The following is a 20,363-nucleotide window of genomic DNA, read 5'->3' on the forward strand; positions in this document are numbered from 1 at the left end:
GACCCTCTATCTCAGACCTCGAGGTTGTGGTTGCCCCTCATACCTGCTCTTCTTATATTCTTTAGAGCTCTCTTTGTTTCCTACCAGCTGACTCCTTGTTACTCCAATCCCCCGCCATAGTTAGTAATTCTTTATATTAAACTTATCCTGCTCAAAAAACAAAACACAAAAAGCAAACCCTAGATAAAATTACTTATAACCGTATTCTTTCCGTGATAACTACCATTTACACCTTGATGTATATACTCTAAACCTTTTCTCTTGTATGAATGTGTATGCATGTATTATATGTGTATGTATATACATATAAAATACATATCTGTGTCCATATATAGTTTTTAAAACAAAAGGTAAAGCACATTATACAGGTTATTTTGTTATTTTCTGTGTCAGTATTGACAATGGTTCCACTGGGGCATATATATATATATATATATATATATATATATATATACACCTTAAATTGTTAATATTTCCCCCTCATCTGGGACATTTAGGCTCCTTTCCATCTTAAGTTATTATGAACAGTGCTGCAGTGAACATCCTTGTGTCAGATATCTCTTGTTTATTCTACCAGATCCACTTTCTACTCTTCTCCATCCTTTTCTCAGCTCTGCTCTCCTTTAGGGAGACCATTAACTAGCTCCTCTGCCCTCTGGTTTCCGGTGACGTCCTGCCAGCCATGCCAACCTCCTGCAGCAGATTGGAGACAAGGACAAGAGTGAGATCAGGGTATTAGTTCCTTGCTCCCTACTTGTGAGGTCTCCTAGAGCTGGCTGAAGGTCACTGTTGTCAAGGTGGCCAATCCTCTCTTCCCAGTTCGCAGAACCAGTCCTTCCCTTGTCCTTTTTCCTCTGGGCCTAGGGGTGGTGATGGCTCTGTGCCTCCACAAGCCCTTGGTACCTGCGCCATCCCCTGTGGTTTTCCTACAACTCCTCCATTTCTTTGTAAATGAACCCCACGTGAATTATCCCAGTTTGAGTGTGCCAGTTGTTCTCTTACTAATACAACCTTTAAACCTAAATCTTTGTGTATATCTTTAATTATATTCCTCAAGTAAATTTCTAGATGGAGAATTTGCTAGGACATTGAGTGTACCTGTTTGGTTTTTGTTTTGTTTTTTTTTTCTGCGAAAAGCTTTATCATTTCCATTTGGTGCATGGCTTGGGAGAGGGCTCCAGGGTGGTTAAAAAGCTGCCTAGTGGCTGCAGGGAGAGACTCAGACAGAAGCCCTGGTGCCAGGGGTTGCCAGAGGGGCCCCTCAAAGGCTGCTGGGTTTCAGGGTTGTGCTTGAGGGTGAATCTTTGGATGAGATCCTCACCCAGTCCAGCCTGGGGGCAGCTAGGCTGCAGAGGTGAGTCAAGTGGTCCCCATCTTCTTGATGCACTTTACCGCCTCATCTAGGAAGTGGTTCTCCAGGAAGTCGCAGAGATGGGGGACCGCGAGGGCAGAACCCAGGGCATGCAGATCCAGAAGGGCCGGGTTCCGGTTCTTCTCCAGAACCAGGATGGCTTCTATGGCATCCAGGGCTTTACCCCACTCATCTTGGGAAGGTTTCGGGACAAGGACGAGGCTGCCGCACTGATTTGGCATCTTCAAGAGATGTTCAGCACCCTCAAGCTTCTCCTGAGCCAGCTCGAGGAAGAAGGAGCCCATGTCCTCTAGAGCCACCTCTTCACTATCAAAATAGGAGCCCAGAGAGAGGTAGGGGTAGGAGGCCCGCAGATGCATATTGACCAGGTGGTTGACGGCAGCCTCCACCTGGGTGGAATCATTCTGATGAATCTGGGAGCTCGTGGCTGATCCATAATAAGGAGCTAAGCTCAAAATAGGGTGTTGGCTGGTCCCAGAGGCAGAGGTTGGCCAAGAAGATGGCTCCCAAGGTTGTGACTGGAGGAAAGGTCGGAGGTTGGTCAGAGGTTGGTAGAGGAGGCATCCCTGGGTTGTTCCATCCAAATACTGTTGAAGCAAAAGACAGATCGATGGGACCTCCCAGCACACTGCCTGAGTAAACCTGTTTTTAAGATGTGTGAAACATGTTTTAGTGTTCAGTTTAGATGGAAGATTTCTAATCTTGGTGACGTAGGGGGTCACTCTCTAAAAAATATGTAATCTTAACTCTGGGTCCAACTAGTTGAGAATATACATAAAGATTTAATAAGGATAAAGAAGTTGGTAAGGAATACAGCCTACCATTTAACCTGGTCCCTGAGAAGTTCTAGAGACCCCAAATCTTCCTGAGCTTTTTAATAAGCCCATTTTGTGAAGGAGTATTACTGGGATCCAGCTAGAAAGTGAACTAAAGAAAGAAATCCAATCAGTTGATATTGGTTTATTGAGTAGAATAAATAAGCTTTCCACATGTCAGTTGTTATCTGGGCTTCTGAGAGCTCATTCATCAAATTTCTAACATGGGTGACCAAAATTTGTCTTCATGTTTCATTGTGAGGCCCAATTCTCATGATGATGATTTCTTATACCTGAGCTTTTCTAAGATAATTTAAAACAGGTGTGGCAGATATGACTTTTATAAACTCAGGAAGCACAAGAAATGTTGCACCTTTTCCAGGGTAAACCATATGAAACTGATGTTTCCTAAGTTAAAAATTGTCAAATATCAGCAATTTCAAATGCTTTACCGTAGTACTTTTCTCTAAATCCATTTAATTCTATTTTGCACCTTCATCTTGCCATATTGGCTAGAAAGATAACCTTAGCTGTTCGTAGGACTCCTCTACACCTACTCTTCATCTACCCCTGTCCTCTCTCCAACCTCCTCCCCTGCTTGAGAATATGTCAGAGTTTCTGGGTGAATAGGGAGTTGGGGGAGAGGAGGAAAGCATCTGTTCAAGTCAATGCTGCGTCTTCCATGTTCTCTGTCTGCCTCTGTTCTTCCTAGGCTATTCTGGGAGCATGGGAATCGAGAAGCTGCCTAGGGATCTGTCTGCCGAGGCAAACCAGTCAGCAGTTTTTCTCTGAGGTCTTATTGTTCCCACAGAGGCACAGCTGTGCGTGCAAAGGGGTTTCCAGATGATCACGCTGAGGCTTACCACAAAGGAAATGGATCACTGTCCACAGTACCTGGAACATCATAGGTACTCAGTAAATATTGACTGAAGGAATAAATAAATGATCTGAAGTTGTCAACCTAAGCAGACTAAGCAGAGTGAGCAGAAAAATAGCAATAGCAAACACTTACAGGATTCTTAATGTGACAGGCATTGTTCTAATCACTTTACGTAAATTAACTCTGTTCTTGCAATGACCCCAAGAACTAAGACTAAGTTCTACCGAGCAGAACTAAAGGACCTGCTCCAGTTTGTGGCTCACCTCCGTAGTGTGACTCAAAAGCCTATCTGCTTAAGTTCTAGTCGATGCTGCAGCCCATTCTAACTTTGGAGAGAAGGAGGTAGGCCTTTGATGTCCTCGGGTATTTCATTTGCTTCAACACAGATTTTGCTAGGGAGATTTCTCTCTGATACTTAAGATCACTAACAAATCCCAGGCAACATCCGGCTGGCAGCAGCCCACTGGCATTCCCATCTGGCCCACTCCACAGGACTGGTCATGTGAGAGTGTCAACTAACAGCAACAACTGCTGGGTGATGAATGGCTAGAAGTAGGGCAGCTAGAAGCGTGACGGGGACGAAGAATGCAATCAGGAAATGCTGACCTGGAACTTGGAGAGGGGTAAGTCGCGCCGTGATGGATGGAGGGCGGCAACTGCACGTACAGCTTGCCGGCACACGTCATCCGAGAAGCGCTGCTTAATTTGAATTGAAACAGGCAGCTTGAGAGGCAAGCAGTGACAGAAGCCACAAACCAAAATACAAACCTCTCATTAATCTTTCCAACCACACTCACACTTTTGGGTAGTATTGTTGTTCAGCATCATTCTTCAATATGATAACAACAACAACAACAAAAACCATGACGCGGGGCGATGCACCCAGGGCCATGCACTATGAGACTTCTGAGGCAGAAACAGGCAGAAGAGCCTTCGAGCTGAGATCTAAAGGGCACATCTAAGCCGATCTCCAAACAAAGACTTGGATGTTTAAAAATTAACCCCCTTTTGGGGCGCCTGGGTGGCTCAGTCAGTTAAGCATCTGCCTTCAGCTCAGGTCATGATCCCGGGGTCTTGGGATCGAGCTCTGCATCGGGCTCCCTGCTCAGCAGGAAGTCTGCTTTTCCCTCTGCCTGCCACTCCTCCATGCTCGTGCTCTCTCTCTCTCTCTCACATTCTCTCTTTAAAATAAATAAAATCTTAAAAAAAAATAATCCCCTTTCAGATACATGGTTTGCAAATATATTCTCCCATTCTGTAGGTTGCCTTTTCAGTCTATTGACTGCTTCCTTCGCTGTGCTGAACCTTTTCAGTTTGATGTAGTCCCACTTGTCTATTTCTGCTTTTGTTGCCTATGCTTTTGGTATGATATCCAAGAAGTTATTACCAAGACCAATGTCAAGGAGCTTTTCCCCTATACTTTTTTCTAGAAGTTTTCTAGTCTTAAATTTAAGTCTTTAACCCCCTCCCCCTTTTTGGGGGAGAGTCTGTGGGGGTGGGGAAGAAGGGCAGAGGGAAAGGGAGAGAGAATCTCAAGCAGAATCCATGTCCAGGGTGGAGCCCAACATGGAGCTTGATCTCATGACCCTGAGATCATGACCTGAGCCAAAATCAAGAGTTGGACACTTAACTGACTGAGACACCCAGGCGTCTCAAGTCTTTAACCCATTTTGAGTTGATTTTTTTGTATGCTGTAAAGTAGGGATCCGATTTCATTTTTTTTTGCATGTGGATGTCCAATTTTCTCAGAACCGTTTATTGAAAAGATTGTCTTTTCTCTCTTGTGTATTCTCAGCATTCTTGTCAAAGATCATCTGATCATATGTGTGTGGGTTTGTTTTTGGGCTTTCTATTCCATTCCATTGGTCTATATGTCTGTCTTTATGCCATTACTATACTGTTTTAATTACTGTAGCCTTGTAATATGTTTTGAAATCAGGAGGATTTTTTTTTAAGATTTTATTTATTTGAGAGACAGAGAGAGAGACCGCGCACAAGCAGGGGGAGGAGCAAAGAGAGAGGGATAAGCTCCCTGCTGAGCAGGGAACCTGACGAGGGGCTCCATCCCAGGACCCTTGAGATTATGATCTGAGCTGAAGATAGCTGCTTAATTGACTGAGCCACCCAGGCACCCTGAAATCAGGAAGTATTAAGAACTTCATCTTTGTTCTTCTTTCTCAAGATTGCTTTGGCTATTTTGGGTCTTTTGTGGTTCCCTATGAATTTTAGGATAATTTTCTCTATTTCAGTAAAAAATGTCATTGAATTTTGATTGGGATAGCATTGACTCTGTAGATCTCTTAGGGTAGTACAAACTTTTTTTTTTTTTAGTACAAACGTGTTTAAAATATTAAGGCTTCTGACCATAGAACTCAACAGTAAAAAAACATGAATAAACTACATTAAAAATGGACAAAGACCTTAAACAGACATTTCTCCAAAGAAGATATCCAAATGGCCAACAGGTATATAAAAAGGTGCCCAGGGCTCCTGGCTGGCTCAGTGGGTAAAGTATGCAACTCTTGATTTCAGGGTCATGAGTTCAAACCCCAAGTTGGGTGTAGAGCTTACTTAAAAAAAAAAAAAGATGCTTAACATCAGTAATTATTAGGGAAGTGCAAATCAAAACTACAAGGAAATACCACTTCACATCCATCAACAACTACAATAAAATAGATGTCTGTCTTTTTCTCTTAGAGTTGTAGGAATTCTTTACCTATTCCAGATACCAGTACTTTGTTGCATATATGTATTGCAAATTTTTCTCCCAGTTCTACCCTGCATTTCATTCTTTTAATGGTGTTTTTTTGACTAAGAGAAGGTCTTAATTTTAATTAAGTATAATTTTTATTATTTTGTTTTGTACTTTTACTTTTTTCTCTTATATTTTATACCTCAAGTTTATGAAGATATTCTACGTTTTCCTCTAAAAGCATTATTTTAGGGCGCCTGGGTGGCTCAGTTGGTTAAGCGACTGCCTTCGGCTCAGGTCATGATCCTGGAGTCCCAGGATCGAGTCCCACATCAGGCTCCCTGCTCAGCAGGGAGTCTGCTTCTCCCTCTGACCCTCCTCCCTCTCATGTGCTCTCTCTCTCTCTCTCTCATTCTCGCTCTCTCAGATAAATAAATAAAATCTTTAAAAAAAATAAAAAAAATAAAAGCATTATTTTACTTTTCATATTTAGGGCTACAATCCATTTCAAATTAATTTTTGTGTGTCTAATGTGAAAGAGGCATCACATTCTCCTTGTCCAATTGATCCACTACTATTTACTGAAAGGACAGAATGCACAAAATTTAAACTATGGATATTATGTGAAGAATGGAAGGCAGCAGTGTTCCTACACGAGAGAATGGAAGGCAGTGCTACAAGGAACAATATATTTAGGAAGGAGTAAATAGGTCTGTTTGAGGTGGATAGTGAACTTTAACATCCATAGTATTACCTATTAAAAATACTGATTCCCGGATCTGCAAACTGCCCCCCCCCGCCGCATTCATATCAGGTCTGATGTGGATCACAAGTAATTTGTGGACTATGCTTTGAAATATGCTGGTAAAAGCATGCAGGTGCTGTATGTCTGTTTTTTTCAGATCATGCTGATATAATTTAAAAACTTTGTGGAGTTCCTGAGTGTCAATTTATAATCCATTCCATCATATAGACGTCAGACTCACAATTCTCTTTGAAATAAGCTTTCCTCTGTCTTGGACTCCCTGTAAAACTGCTGTGGGATAATGGCCTTAGATTCTTCTTAGAAGCCCCGTTGCTGAAACAGAGAAAGTCTGCCAGACATACTCTTAAAATCCTTAGAAGCCTTTCTGTCTGTCTGCAGGATCTATGAGGCACTGCCTTAAGTCTTCCTGACTTCTAAATAAAGGATCTTACAACTCTATCCTAGATTTGGTCTCTGCTCTGGAGCCCTTTGAGAATTGTTTGCCACTCACAGTACACTCCTACAGCTTGATGAGACCAGATTAACTACAGGGTTTATGAGAAGAAACCGGGAAAGAGTTGACAGATCATTCAAACCAGAAGCTGTTGTGTAAGGCTTCAGCTGCTGATTTGAACTCTTTTTAATCAAAACTTTCTTTTCTTTTTTTTAAAGATATTATTTATTTAATTAAGAGAGAGAAAGTGAGTGAGTGAGAGAGAGAGCGTGCACACGAGTGGGGAGAGGGTCAGAGGGAGAAGCAGACTCCCCCTGAGCCGAGAGCCCGATGCGGGACTCAATCCCAGGACCCTAGGATCATGACCCGAGTGGAAGGCAGATGCTTAACCCACTGAGCCACCCAAGCACCCAAAATGTTTTTTTTCTTTCAGACATATCCATGATTTCTCTTTTCCCAATATTAAATAACTTTGACAAAAGTATTTATAGAACTCCTTAGTGGGGCATTCTTAATGCTTTGATCTGGGCTTTTTACTAATCTTGACATTGTATCCTCTACTGTCAGGCTAGGAGCTGAAAGGAGTTTGGTGTTGTTGACCCTCCTACTCTTGTCATCTTGGTTTTTTTCAATTTTCCGCACTAGCGGGAATTCACATCTCCCATAACAGTCCCAAAGTGAGGAAATAAAGTAATAAAATAATGAATTTTAAAGTCAAAGAAGGAAAAACATGGTTTAAACAAATCCCTTTCTGTGGTTTTTAGCTGACAGTAGGAATGTCCTTTCTGGGTAATTTCATAGCAAGTGGACTCTGATAAACCCTTGCATGAATTTCTAAGTATGATGAATATTTCTTGGTCATTGTTTAAATTCAGTTTGTTGTTCCTGCAAATTCTGCTCTTCTTTATTGTTGTCACTGGAATATTAGAACTGATTCATAAGAACATAACACAAAACTAATATTCTATTTACCCCATTTTTTGGTGGAGAGTAGCACCAATGGAGTTTTTGTGGGAGGGTTTTGTTTTACCTTAGTTATTGCGGACCTGAATGAAATCCATCTTAATCTTGAGTTCTACTCTGTGATTGGTGCTATAAGCCAAGTCCATCTGCAAACAGACCTTTTGACAATCACTGATGTCATTACCCAGACACAATAGAAAATGACACTAATGTGCAATCCTTAGAAGACCAGGGTCCCTCGTCAACAAATCCCCATTGAGTAGTGATTTTTGATGAGATGCTAAAGAACACTGAGCTTTTTCTAGGTTTTGAAAGTCAGAGCTCACAATCATTTTACATGCAAAAAAATAAATTACTTACTGGATTAAATGTACAAGTATGATTTTTGGTCACTTAAGGAAATGAATGCTTTGTGAACATGACAAATCATAAACTGAAACAAAAAGAAAGAAGTTTAAATGACAGCGTTGTAAATGAACATGAAATGCTGGGTTTGGATGAGATGATTTCTATGGTTTTTCCAGATCTAACATAAATTTTCCCTAGTGCTGAAAAAATTAGATTTATGAGAATTCACCAAAAAAGATAACATCCATGCCCTAGAAAATATGGGAAAATATGAGTGAAGAGTGTAACTGAGCTGAAGCATGTGACTTCCAAGGCTTTCTCTTCAACTTGCCAAGAAAGCATAACTCTGTCCTCAAAGGCATGTAAGCCACTGAAGATAACTGTGAGAAGTGAGCGAAAGAAGGGGCAAGCCAATGTTACCATCAAACATTTCTCCCTAGGATGCAAAATAAGTTTGGGTGTCATTAAAGATATATTTTGGGGGCACCTGGGTGACTCAGTTAAGTGTCCAACTCTTGATCTCAGCTCAGGTCTTGATCTCAGGGCCATGAGTTCAAGCCCCACATTGGGCTCCATGCTGGGTACAGAGCCTATTTAAAAAAAAAAAAAACTATTTTGGGAGCATAGTGATTGATTTAGCCTGATATAAACAAGATCCACCCTAAAGCAATTTTACTGAATGCCTTCAATGTCTCAAGGAAGTTATTTGGGTAACGAACTGCCCCAGTTTGTCTAGGACTGCGGAGTTTTCTGGAATGGGAGACTTTGATAAAGTTGGAAAAACCTCAGGCTATTTTGTACAAGCTGGTCACTGTAGTCGTAAGAGAACTAAGCAGAGGCCAGATACCCTTGGTACAGATCCATCACACAGTCAGTAGAGTATATCCCTCCTCTTGTTCAGTGGCTTGAGAAAACACAAAATGGCCTGACGGAAACCTCAATTTTCAGTTCAAACTGAACCATGTTATGTCTGCTGGGAGAAACCTTCCCCCTTTGGGAACTAAGACCTCTAAACCTGACGAGAGCAGAAGCAAAACTTTGTAAGTAGATGATGAGTTCTAATAACAAGAAAGGCTACTCTCCTGTCTTTCCCTTGGTTTCTGCACCTATATAATCTGTGGGGTAAAAAAAAAAAAGGAGCCATACATCTTGGTAGCTGATTTGGAGCATACACTGCACTTTGTAGACGAGTACCCTCATGTTGCAAGGCATTGTCTTTGTCTCTCATTTGTCACCAAAACAGGGTCTTTGATAGCCATTCCAACCATTCTATAATGTCAGCCACTTCTAGCATATCCCTTGGGTCTTAGCCCATTGCCTCACTCTTTTTGCTGTGAAATGAGTTCTTTTGTCAGAACAATATTGTGTGGGATTCTGTGACAGTGAATAAGCATTCAGTAAGTACACAGATGGTGGTGATGGCAGAAGCATTGCCTGCAGGGGAGGTAAATCCCCATCTAGAATGAGTGTCTATTCCAGTGAGGGCCAATCACTGCTCCCTTCATGATGGAAGGTGTTTAATAAAAATCAACCTGCTATCTGACGGCTGCTGTTCCACCCATGGTATGGTGCTGTGTACCAGGGTTCAGTGTAGTTTTCTGCTGGGTGGTAGGCTGGGCACTTAGCAGTGGTGGTAGCTAGATTAGTCTTGGTGAGAAGTCCACATGCTTGAACCCTTGCATAACCTCCATCCCTGCTTACTATGGCCATTTTATTCACGAGCTAATTTAATAAATTGCAGGGTGACTGAGGAAAGAGGTTGGCATACCCATACTGGCTCTTCTTGCTCCCCTGATTATAGAGAATGGCAATCTTATACCCTAGATGAGCATTCACATGGAAAAGAAATGTCCTTACATTCTATGTCAATTATTAAGTGGACATATCCACATGCTTCTTTCCCAAAACTCCTTGTTATCAGTTCTTCAATCTTGCACCTTCTAGGTCACTAACCTCCAGCCCATGAATCTGTGTAGACCTAAATATATAAGCATCTCTCCTTTCAGGCAAAGTGCACACCAAATGGATGGCTTGACTTTCTGCCCACTGGGAAGATTTATCCTCCCTATTGTCCTTCAGGGCCACCCTTGAATGGGATTATGATTCTGCAGCAGTTGACTTTCAGCTGGTGCCCACATATTGTGTAGTTGCATCTCTAAACCAGGCTCAAGTTTTTGCTTCCTTGATCAAGTGGAATTTTGTATGAGACCATAGGTGTGAGTGAAGGAGGAGTGGCCCTTGTGTAGATAGCACGTTTGTGTAACTCATTTGTGCTTTCAGAACCTGCTCAAGCTAGATCTTGCATAAGCCATATCTTTTTGATGATGAACATCCTTTCCCACACCCAAAATGGGTTGATGGGTTGGATTACATCATTTATAATGGGCAGCTCAGGTCACCTGGTCACTTGGTGTCGTTTCATGGCTGGGTACTTGAACTCAATTAAGGCATAGTGGCATTCAGTATATCCCAAAACCTAGATGTTTGCACTCTGATTCTTCTATTGAGACTTGCCGGATGCCATATACAGTTTTCTCATCTCCTGTAGATACTTCCAGCATTACTGAATCTGCTGAGTCATAAGTTTCAAATGATGATAGGACACAAAAGCCCTGGACAGAGTTCTTTCTTGTTCTGGGCCCCACTCGAAGTTAGCAAACTAAATCACTCAGTAAATTAGTTAGAGTAGCAGACCCAAATGTGGTATCTATTGCCTCAGAGTCCAAAGATACCCATGATGGTTACTTTTGGGTATCAACTTGACTAAGCCACAGTGTCCAAATATTTGGTCAAATATTATTCTAGATGATTCTATGAAAATAGTTTTTAGATGGAATTAACATACAAATCAGGAGATTTGGGGTAAAGCTGATTATCCTTCCCAGTGCGGTGAGCCTCACCTAATCAGTTGAAGGTCTTACTAGAGAAAGCCTGACCTCCCTGGAAGAAAAGAAATTCTGCCAGTAGACTACCTTGGGACTTGAACTGCAACATTGGCTCTTCTCTGAGTCTCCATCCTGCCTGCTCACCCGTAAGATTTTGGACTTGCCTGTTTCCAGAATCACATGAGTTAAGCAATCACCAATTCCTTAAAATAAATCTCTCTCCTTCTCTCTTTCTCTCTCTCAATATATATTGTAACCTATTAGTTCTATTTCTCTGGAGAATGTGGACTAATACAGTTGCCTTTTCCTTACTGGTAGGGGTTGCAAAAATGCACCAACTTGGCCCTTGCTTGGGAACACAGATTATAATATAAGACAAGGGAGGAACTGCAAAGTGAGAGAATAAAGGGACAAGGTTGGAACCCTGAGGGACAGCAACACAAAAGTGACAGAGAAGAGAAACTCAAGAGGAGACTGAGAAGGAGCTTCGCGCTACAGAGAAGGACAAGAGAAGACAGAAGAGCCATGTAGTTATGGTCCCTCTAGTCAAGGAAAGAGAAGCATTTCCAGAAGTAATCAGTGGTGTCAAGTGACAAGGAGGGGTTAGCAGTGGAGAGATCATTGATGACAAGTGTCTCAGAATCCAGCTGTGGTTGCCGGAGGAGGTTACGGTAGTATGAGGAGTAAGTGAATGGGTAGTGAGTATACAGTCAAGTAAGTTGTCTCTTAACAAGCAATCAACCAACCAATCAAAAACCTGGCTTTGCAGGGGATGGGGTAGATGGGGTGGTCTAGAATTTGAAGGAACTCCTCCTCTCCCTCCATTTGAGTGGAGAGAGCCCTGAATGCATGAATGGCTGACAGAGAGGGAAAGAGTGAAGATACAGACGGAAAGCGTATTGCTGATTAAGTGAGGTCCCTGAGGAGGGCAGGAGGGCTGACATCCAGAGTTCTGTGTTATGAGAGTAGGCATCCAGAGGAATTATTCTACAGCCATCACAGAATGATGATTTGTTAATGGAGCTGACAATATGTTTTCTTTGTCTCGTAAATACAAAATTTCCAAAACAAGGGTGCCTGAGTGGCTCAGTCGGTTAAGCATCTGCCTTCGACTCAGGTCATGATCCCGGGGTCCTGGGATTGAGTCCCGCATTGTGCTTCTTGCTCAGTGAGGAGTCTGCTTCCCCCTTTCCCTCTGCCTCTCCCCCCTGAGCACTGCACACTTGGACACTTAACCACTGTGACAACCAGGTGCCCCTGGAGGACACAATTTTTTAGATGCACATTTTATATTTAAAAATCTAATGTGATGCTGTGCATGTTGCAAATATTGCTGATTTGGTTTGATTTGATCTGCCCTCCCCAGGTTACACTCTTAAGAATTATTTGGGCAGTAGTGGTGATGGTTTATGCTGAAATATCCATGTTCTCTTGCCTGACTTCTTAGGCCATGGTTCATCCCTGCAGCACGGCTGGTTAGGATGAAGCTTGTAGGCAATAGTGTGAAAGAGAGTTTTGTTTTGTTTTGTTTTTATGTGAGAGTAAGCAGCCTGCATATTGACCACATTTTTTTCTTTCGGCCTTATTGGATAACTAATACTAATGAACAGATCTAACCTACTAAACAAATAACACCCGTCTTGTGAAGACTCAAGAATGAAGAATTCATCTTCTTCGACCCTGAGCATTATTTAGGTGTCGGATTAATAAAGGTGCAGCATCCGCTATTAAAGAGTGCCATGAAAATGTTAAGAGAGGACCCCAAAAAATGAGGCAAGAACTGGAAAGTAAGACAGGGTAGTAACTGGGTTAGAGAAAGGAGAACATTGTGAGGGTGATTTTCCTAAACTCCTCAAGTACTTATAAAGAAATGAGACTATCACAGAAGGTGCAAGAAAAGGTTTAAAACCACACTGATTTTTGTCCTTACATTTTTCTGTTTTCTGCAAATTTTCTGTAACAACCATATGTTTCTTTTGGATTTTTTTCTTCAGCATTTTATTGTGGAAAACTTTCAAACACACAGAAAAGTTGAAAAACAGTGTAATGTACACCTGCATGCCTACCTCTTAGACTCAACAGTTGTTGACATTTTCTCATATTTCCTTTATCCATATATAGTTTTGGGGAATCATTTGAAAGTATGTTATAGACATCATGATTTTTCACCTAAATACTTCAACAGGTGTTTCTGGAAAGGGATCAGACATAGTTACTTATTGCAACCACATATATTGTTACACATGAGAAAATTAACAATAGTCCTCTAATATTATCCAATACTCAGTCCATATTCAGATAACCCCAAATTGTACCCCAAATGTCTTTCAATAATATTTTTTGTATGATGATCTGATCAAGGATAACTTATCACATTTCTTTGTTCTGTCTCTTTAATATATAGCAGTCCTGCCAACTTCCTGAGTTAAAGTCAGAAAAAATAGATGATAAAAAACAGGACATTACCTAAAATTTTTGCATATGTTACTTCATTTGGCATTTACAATCATACTTATGATAAAAATGTGCACAGATTTTTAAAAACGGAAGAAATTTAAAAATGTTACCTCTTGAGGTAGGTCTATAGGTAATAAATTTTTTTACTTCTATTTATTTATTTTTCTTTGCCAAGTGTATTTTAACAACGAACGTGTAATTAAAAAGGTGTCCAAGATGGAGGTTAGACTAACAGAAGGATTACACAGTGCGGGGGGCGGGGGGGGTGTGTGCAGGGGGCACTAAACATTTTAACACTGAAGTGGCTGTTTGAGGAGCGATGTTGAATTATATGTAATGTTTTTAGAGATAAGAATATCTAATTCTTAGTGACAGAGAAGAGAGGGGTAGGAGTGGTTTGGCCTGAGGTGACAGGAGAGATGTCAGCTCTCTTTTTTTTGTGCTGTACAAGCAATTTATCCACTATCCTATTGGCATGTCAAGGGTAGAGTGGAAGAAGCTTGGATTTGGGAGTTTCAGATTTAGCTTTGCCACTAACTAGCCATTTGGCCTAAGCAGGGTACTTGACTTTCTGAGCCTACTTTCTCAACCATAAAATGGGCTTAATTACATCTCACTCAACTGTTGTTAGAAATAGCAATTATAAGCAGTATATAAAAAGTAGCTGATATTATAGTTATAATTCAGATATAATTTAAACAATACCTTATTTAATATTTATATTGAGTAAGAATCTGTCATAAGGTGGTTAGTCTATAATAATAGTTATATTATTATTGTTTCAAAATATTTAAAAATACATGATCTCAGTGCACCTGGCTGGCTTGGTCAGTAGAACATGTAACTCTTGATCTTGCGGTTGTGAGTTCAAGACCCAAGTTGGGTGTAGAGATTACTTAAAAAAACAAAACAAAACCCACATGATCTCATTTAATTCTCACACTAACTCTTAGAGCAAAGTACTCTTATCCTCTGTAATCAGTGAGGAAACGAAAACTCTGAGAGGTGAAGTGACTTGTCCTAAGTCACACAGCTAGAGAGCAAAATCAGGTTCTGTGACTGCAAATTCAATATTTAACAAAAATTCTTATAAGAAAGTATATAAAATCATGGAATCAACAATTAAAGAGGTTGGAGCGCCTGGGTGGCTCAGTCGTTAAGCGTCTGCCTTAGGCTCAGGTCAGGATCCCAGGGTCCTGGGATCGAGCCCCACATTGGGCTCCCTGCTCAGCGGGAAGCCTGCTTCTCCCTCTCCCACTCCCCCTACTTGTGTTCCCTCTCTCTTGCTGTGTCTCTCTCTGTCAAATAAATAAATAAAATCCTAAAAAAAATAATTAAAGAGGCTTTAAATTTAAAGGTTGTTTTTTCCAGTTACTATGTATACTTGGACAAAGTGTACATTTTTCAATACTGAATTCTTTTTTTACAATTTAAATTCAATTAGCCAACACATGGTACATCACTGGTTTCAGATGTAGTGTTCAACAATTCATCAGTTGTGTATAACATCCAGTGCTCATCATATCATGTGTTCTCCTTAATGCCCATTACCCAGTTACCCCATTTCCCCACCCAACTCCTCTTCAGCAACCCTCAGTTTGTTTCCAATAGTTAAGAGTCTCTCATGGTTTGTCTCCCTCTCTGATTTCTTCCCATTCAGTTTTCCCTCCCTTTCCTTATGGTCCTCTGCACTGTTTCTTATATTCCACATATGAGTGAAACCATATGATAATTGTCTTTCTCCAACTGACTTATTTTGCTTAGCATAATACCCTCCAGTTCTACCCACGTCGATGTAAATGTTAAATATTCATCTTTTCTGATGGCTGAGTAATATTCCATTGTATATATATACCACATCTTCTTTATCCATTCTTCTGTCCATGGACATATCATCTCCTTCCATAGTTTGCCTATTGTGGACACTGCTGTTATATACATTGGGGTGCAGGTGCCCCTTTGTTTCACTACATCTGTATTTTTGGGGTAAAACCTAGTAGTGCAATTGCTAGGTTGTAGGGTAGCCCTATTTTTAACTTCTTGAGGAAACTCCATACTGTTTTCCAGAGTGGCTGCACCAGCTTGCATTCCCACCAACAGTGTAGGAGGGCTCCCCTTTCATCACATCCTTGCCAACATTTGTTGTTTCCTGTCTTGTTAATTTTAGCCATTCTGACTGGTGTGAAGTGGTATCTCATTGTGGTTTTGATTTGTATTTCCCTGATGACAAGTGATGTTGAGCATTTTTCATGTGTCTGTTGGCCATTTGTATGTCTTCTTTGGAGAAATGTCTGTGTCTTCTGCCCATTTTTTGACTGGATTATTTGTTTTTTGGGTGTTGAGTTGGATAAGTTCTTTGTAGATCTTGAATACTAGCCCTTTACCTGATATGTCATTTGCAAATATCTTCTCCCATTCTGTAGGTTGCCTTTTAGTTTTGTTGACTATTTCTTTTGCTGTGCAGAAGATTTTATCTTGATGAAGTCCCAATAGTTCATTTTTGCTTTTGTTTCCTTTGCCTTTGGAGACGTGTCTAGCAAGAAGTTGCTGTGGCTGAGGCCGAAGAGGTTGCTGCCTGTGTTCACCTCTAAGATTTTGGTGGATTCCTGTCTCACATTTAGGTCTTTGATCCATTTTGAGTTTATCTTTGTGTATGGTATAAGAGAATGGTCCAGTTTCATTTTTCTGCATGTGACTGTCCAATTTTCCCAGCACGATTTATTGAAGAGACTTTTCTTTTTCCATTTCAATACTCAATTCTGTTAGAGTTTACAGGATGGTGGCTGGTAGCCCTTTTCATATTGCTGATTTAGTTGAATGTTGTATGTGTGCTCATTATTTATGCTAATGACAGAAAAGATATCATGAGTAAGTGAAACCTATATATAAATGAAAACTTATGTTTTTTTTTGAAGTTTTTTTTTTAAGATTTTATTTATTTATTCGAGAGAGAGAGAATGAGAGACAGAGAGCACGAGAGGGAAGAGGGTCAGAGGGAGAAGCAGACTCCCTGCTGAGCAGGGAGCCCGATGTGGGACTCGATCCCGGGACTCCAGGATCATGACCTGAGCAGAAGGCAGTCGCTTAACCAACTGAGCCACCCAGGCGCCCGAAAACTTATGTTTTAAATGTTTGTGTATCTAAGGGTTTATACCTTGGGAGTTAATATAGTGCAGTGGGACATGCATGAGAATTGGAGTCTGGGTTTAGGTGCTGGTTTTTGAGTTCTGTGTCCTTGAGCTAGTTACTCAGTGTAAGCCTCATACTATATTATAGGGTGGTTTTGGTAATTGTGTGAACTCGTGTACATTAAGTACCTTCACAGTGCATAGGCACAATCAATACTGGTTCGTCTTTCCTCATTTAATCCACCAGTTTTCAATCACTGGACAAGCCTTTGAAGATGTGAGACATGAAAGTGGTTTTAACATTAAATTATGCTACAAAGTAGTTTTACGTCACTACCCATTCCTGCCAAAGTTTCCCCTGAAAGTCTCAGTGAAGTCTTGCGGTTGTATGGGTAAAGTCGGAACTCCCTTCTGCTTATATGAGACTCTAGTATTTCTTGCAGCTACTTAGAAGTGGAAGAAAGATTGTTCTGCTTATCTATTATTGATTAACAAACCACTTAAAAATCATAAAAATTATATGGGGTCAGAAATTCAATTGGGCCTTGGCTGGGTGGATTCTTCCCCTTCATGTGGTATTAAGTAGGGCCACTGGTGCTATCTGGGGTTCTAGAAGCCTTTATTCATATATCTGGCACAGTGGTAGGTACAGTTAGAAAGCTAGGCCCAGGTGGGTCTCTCTTCCTTCCCATGTAGTCTCAGGACCTCCCCACATGGTCTCTCCAGCAAGGTAGTTGGACTTCTCACATAGTAGCTCAAGGCTCTAAGATCAATGGTTCTAAGGGACAGGAAGTGGAGCTGCCTGTCTCTTAGAGCCTGGGCCCAGAACTTGGGATATTTACTTCTAACATATCCTATTGTTCACAGCAGTCACAGATCCTGCCCAGGTTCAAGAGTAGGGGACACAGACCCTACCTCTCCATGCAGAATGGCAATAATTTGTCATGAGAGCACTTGAATACCATATGCCTGAAGCGACTACCTGTCAAAGAGGTACAATGCAGATTTCGAATAAGCACTGTTATATGCCAGATACTTCGTTGGAGTAGTTGATTACTTGTAGATCTGCAGCTGCAGATGTTCCTACGTACTTACACTTTTCAATACTTGGGAGGAGAAGGTATACCTGGAATCTGCCCTTTAGTTTTAGTTCTGTGAATCGCTTCATTATACTTTCATCTCTGCCATCCCTGATCTGGTGGAGTAGGAGATGTAATCTGTTATTCACATATTACTCAGATCTCTGCATAACTCACCACTTCTGGGAAATCTTCCCTAGCCAAAACAGGAAGAGCCAGCTTTCTCTCTCTCCACTAGAGAGATGTGTACTGTCTTTAAAACTTTTCCAAAATTCAGAACAGAGAGAATTATTATCGGAAGGCACGCTCCAGTAAGTTGCACTTTGTTAAATTAAAAAAAAGATGAGTACTCTTTTTTTTTTTTAATTTTTTTTTTTAAAGATTTTATTTATTTATTTGACAGAGAGAGACATAGCAAGAGCAGGAACACAAGCAGGGGGAGTAGGAGAGGGAGAAGCAGGCTTCCCGCGGAGCAGGGAGCCCGATGTGGGACTCGATCCCAGGACCCTGGGACCATGACCTGAGCTGAAGGCAGACGCTTAACGACTGAGCCACCCAGGCGCCCAAGATGAGTACTCTTTAAGTAATAGTGTTACACTTAACAATTTTCAATCAAATTTAATTTCTTAGTTGTTACAGTTAAAGATACCTCAGATGCTAATCCTTTTTAGCAGGTTAGTTGCTGTCTCAGTAACTTTGTAAGGTAGTAAGCAGCAACCAAGATTAATTATATTTTAGGTTAATTATATGCGTTATAGGTAATTATACCATACTATATTTCAAAACTTAGAGGATAGGTCTTAATTCCTAATAGGGCTTACCATGCATAACAATTCTAGTTAGTCTTTTCGTTAAGATGTGAATAAATAGGAAGTTTATAAAAATGAAGCAACTAATCACTTTCCTTTTAAAAAGTCAAAGTTCAATCACCCAGAAAAAACAAAATAGCCGATACATTTATGCTTCTTTGTTTCAAACTGTGGAACACAAAAATAAGTGTGCTCTGACTGTAAAACTTAGTATATTCAGGGTAAACATGTCCCCAAACTCCACTTATTGTCTTATGTACAAATGTACTTAAATATTACTCTCTCTACAATGACACTGAGGTTTTACTGAAGTCAGGAAAATTACAGAAATTTTTATTCTAGCCTAAAACGTGCTTTAGTACTAACCAGAGGAAATTAGGTGGCTATTTGTAACCTAATCAAGAGTCCTTAAACTCCATTATACAAATGATGCACTTCCCCCTTTGTACTGGGTCTAATGGCTTCACTCTTCAGTAAAGCTGGATCCTTTGGCACACACTCAGGACACAGCCAGTGGTTTAGAGATAGATTGCTTTGGGGGCATTGGAGCAGCTGAGAGACTGAGTTACCCTACTGAGAAAGGAAAAAGAGGACACTTCTGGAGTTAAAATAAGACAGAATGCATCTTTGGAAGATATAGTGGCTGGAGACTGGCAGAATTCTCAACATCTCAGGCTAACATGTACTTGTTCATTTTTCATTTGTATTTTGGAGGTGCTCAAGAAAGCTTAGGCAAAAATAATTAGAATTCAAATGTATAGTGCGTTTTTTAGCCAGCCCATATACAGGAAATTCTCTGTTGGTGTAGGAACTGTTCTGATGTTCATTCTTTAAAGATTGCTCCTATTCCCTCTTGGTCAGGATGTAGGGGGAGGAGTTAGTGAAGAGTCCCTAATTTTATTTATCTCGGTCCACACTCTAAAAGCGTTTAAATCATTTTGAGTTCCCACAACGTTTGAAGAGAGCTTGGGGTGTTTTGTGTATGTTCTGGGCAGTGCCTGGCATTTTGCAAGAGACTGATGAGCAGTAAGTAATGATAATCAGCACATCTCCTTTGCCAGTAGACCAGGAAGATCGCTGCTATCCTCTCAGCAAAGAGCAAACTAATAAGCAGGGATTCGGGCCAACCTCTCCTTTCCGCTGCAGCTTCTTGTTATTTACTCCGGCTTAATGAAAGGCCACCAGCTGTCAGACACAACAGCTTCATAATATTTGCATACAATTTGTTTGGGTCGGTTTTTAATTTCTCTCCCCGCTTGAAGCTGGGGTTACCCGAAGGAGAATTCAGAGAAACTCTGGAGACAGAAGAGCGGAAGATTTCGTTTTCCAGTGTTTTCTGGGAAGAAATTTGGGACGAACAGGGTGAAATCGGGTACCATTTGGTTAAGGTTTAAAAAAAAATCATCCAGTGTGGGGGGCCAGGTGGTTCTTCAGTGGGAGGGCCACGCAAGACGAAACCAGCTTTGGGGAAAGAAGGGAGAGAGAACGAGAGCAGGGCTAATGAATGAAGGGAATTCCGCTGAGCCGCCAAACCCTGTGCTCCCACCTCCCATCTAGCTTCGGGACGTTGCCTCGGGAGGAAAGCCCCGGAATCCCGAGCCAGCCCCACACTGGGGCTTACGGGAGCCCGCGGACGGGCGCGCGGGGGGCCGAGGCGGCGGGCGCCTGTCCCTTTAAGGGGCCGGTCCCCGGGCACCGCCGGCCCAGACGCCGGGACGTGCCGGGGGCCGCCCCGC

The 20,363-nt window shown here is 41.3% G+C and overlaps 1 pseudogene; it reads right to left on the reverse strand.

Moving 5' to 3' along the window:
- Positions 1–1,359: 1,359 nt before the first annotated feature.
- Positions 1,360–1,731, reverse strand: LOC112822777 (ferritin light chain pseudogene; annotated as a pseudogene).
- Between the last annotated feature and the right edge of the window lie 18,632 nt (positions 1,732–20,363).

This window comes from Callorhinus ursinus, unplaced genomic scaffold, assembly GCF_003265705.2.
Source record: "Callorhinus ursinus isolate GAN/ISIS: 27379988/994484 unplaced genomic scaffold, GSC_fseal_2.0 scaffold8, whole genome shotgun sequence".
Lineage (NCBI taxonomy): Eukaryota > Metazoa > Chordata > Mammalia > Carnivora > Otariidae > Callorhinus > Callorhinus ursinus.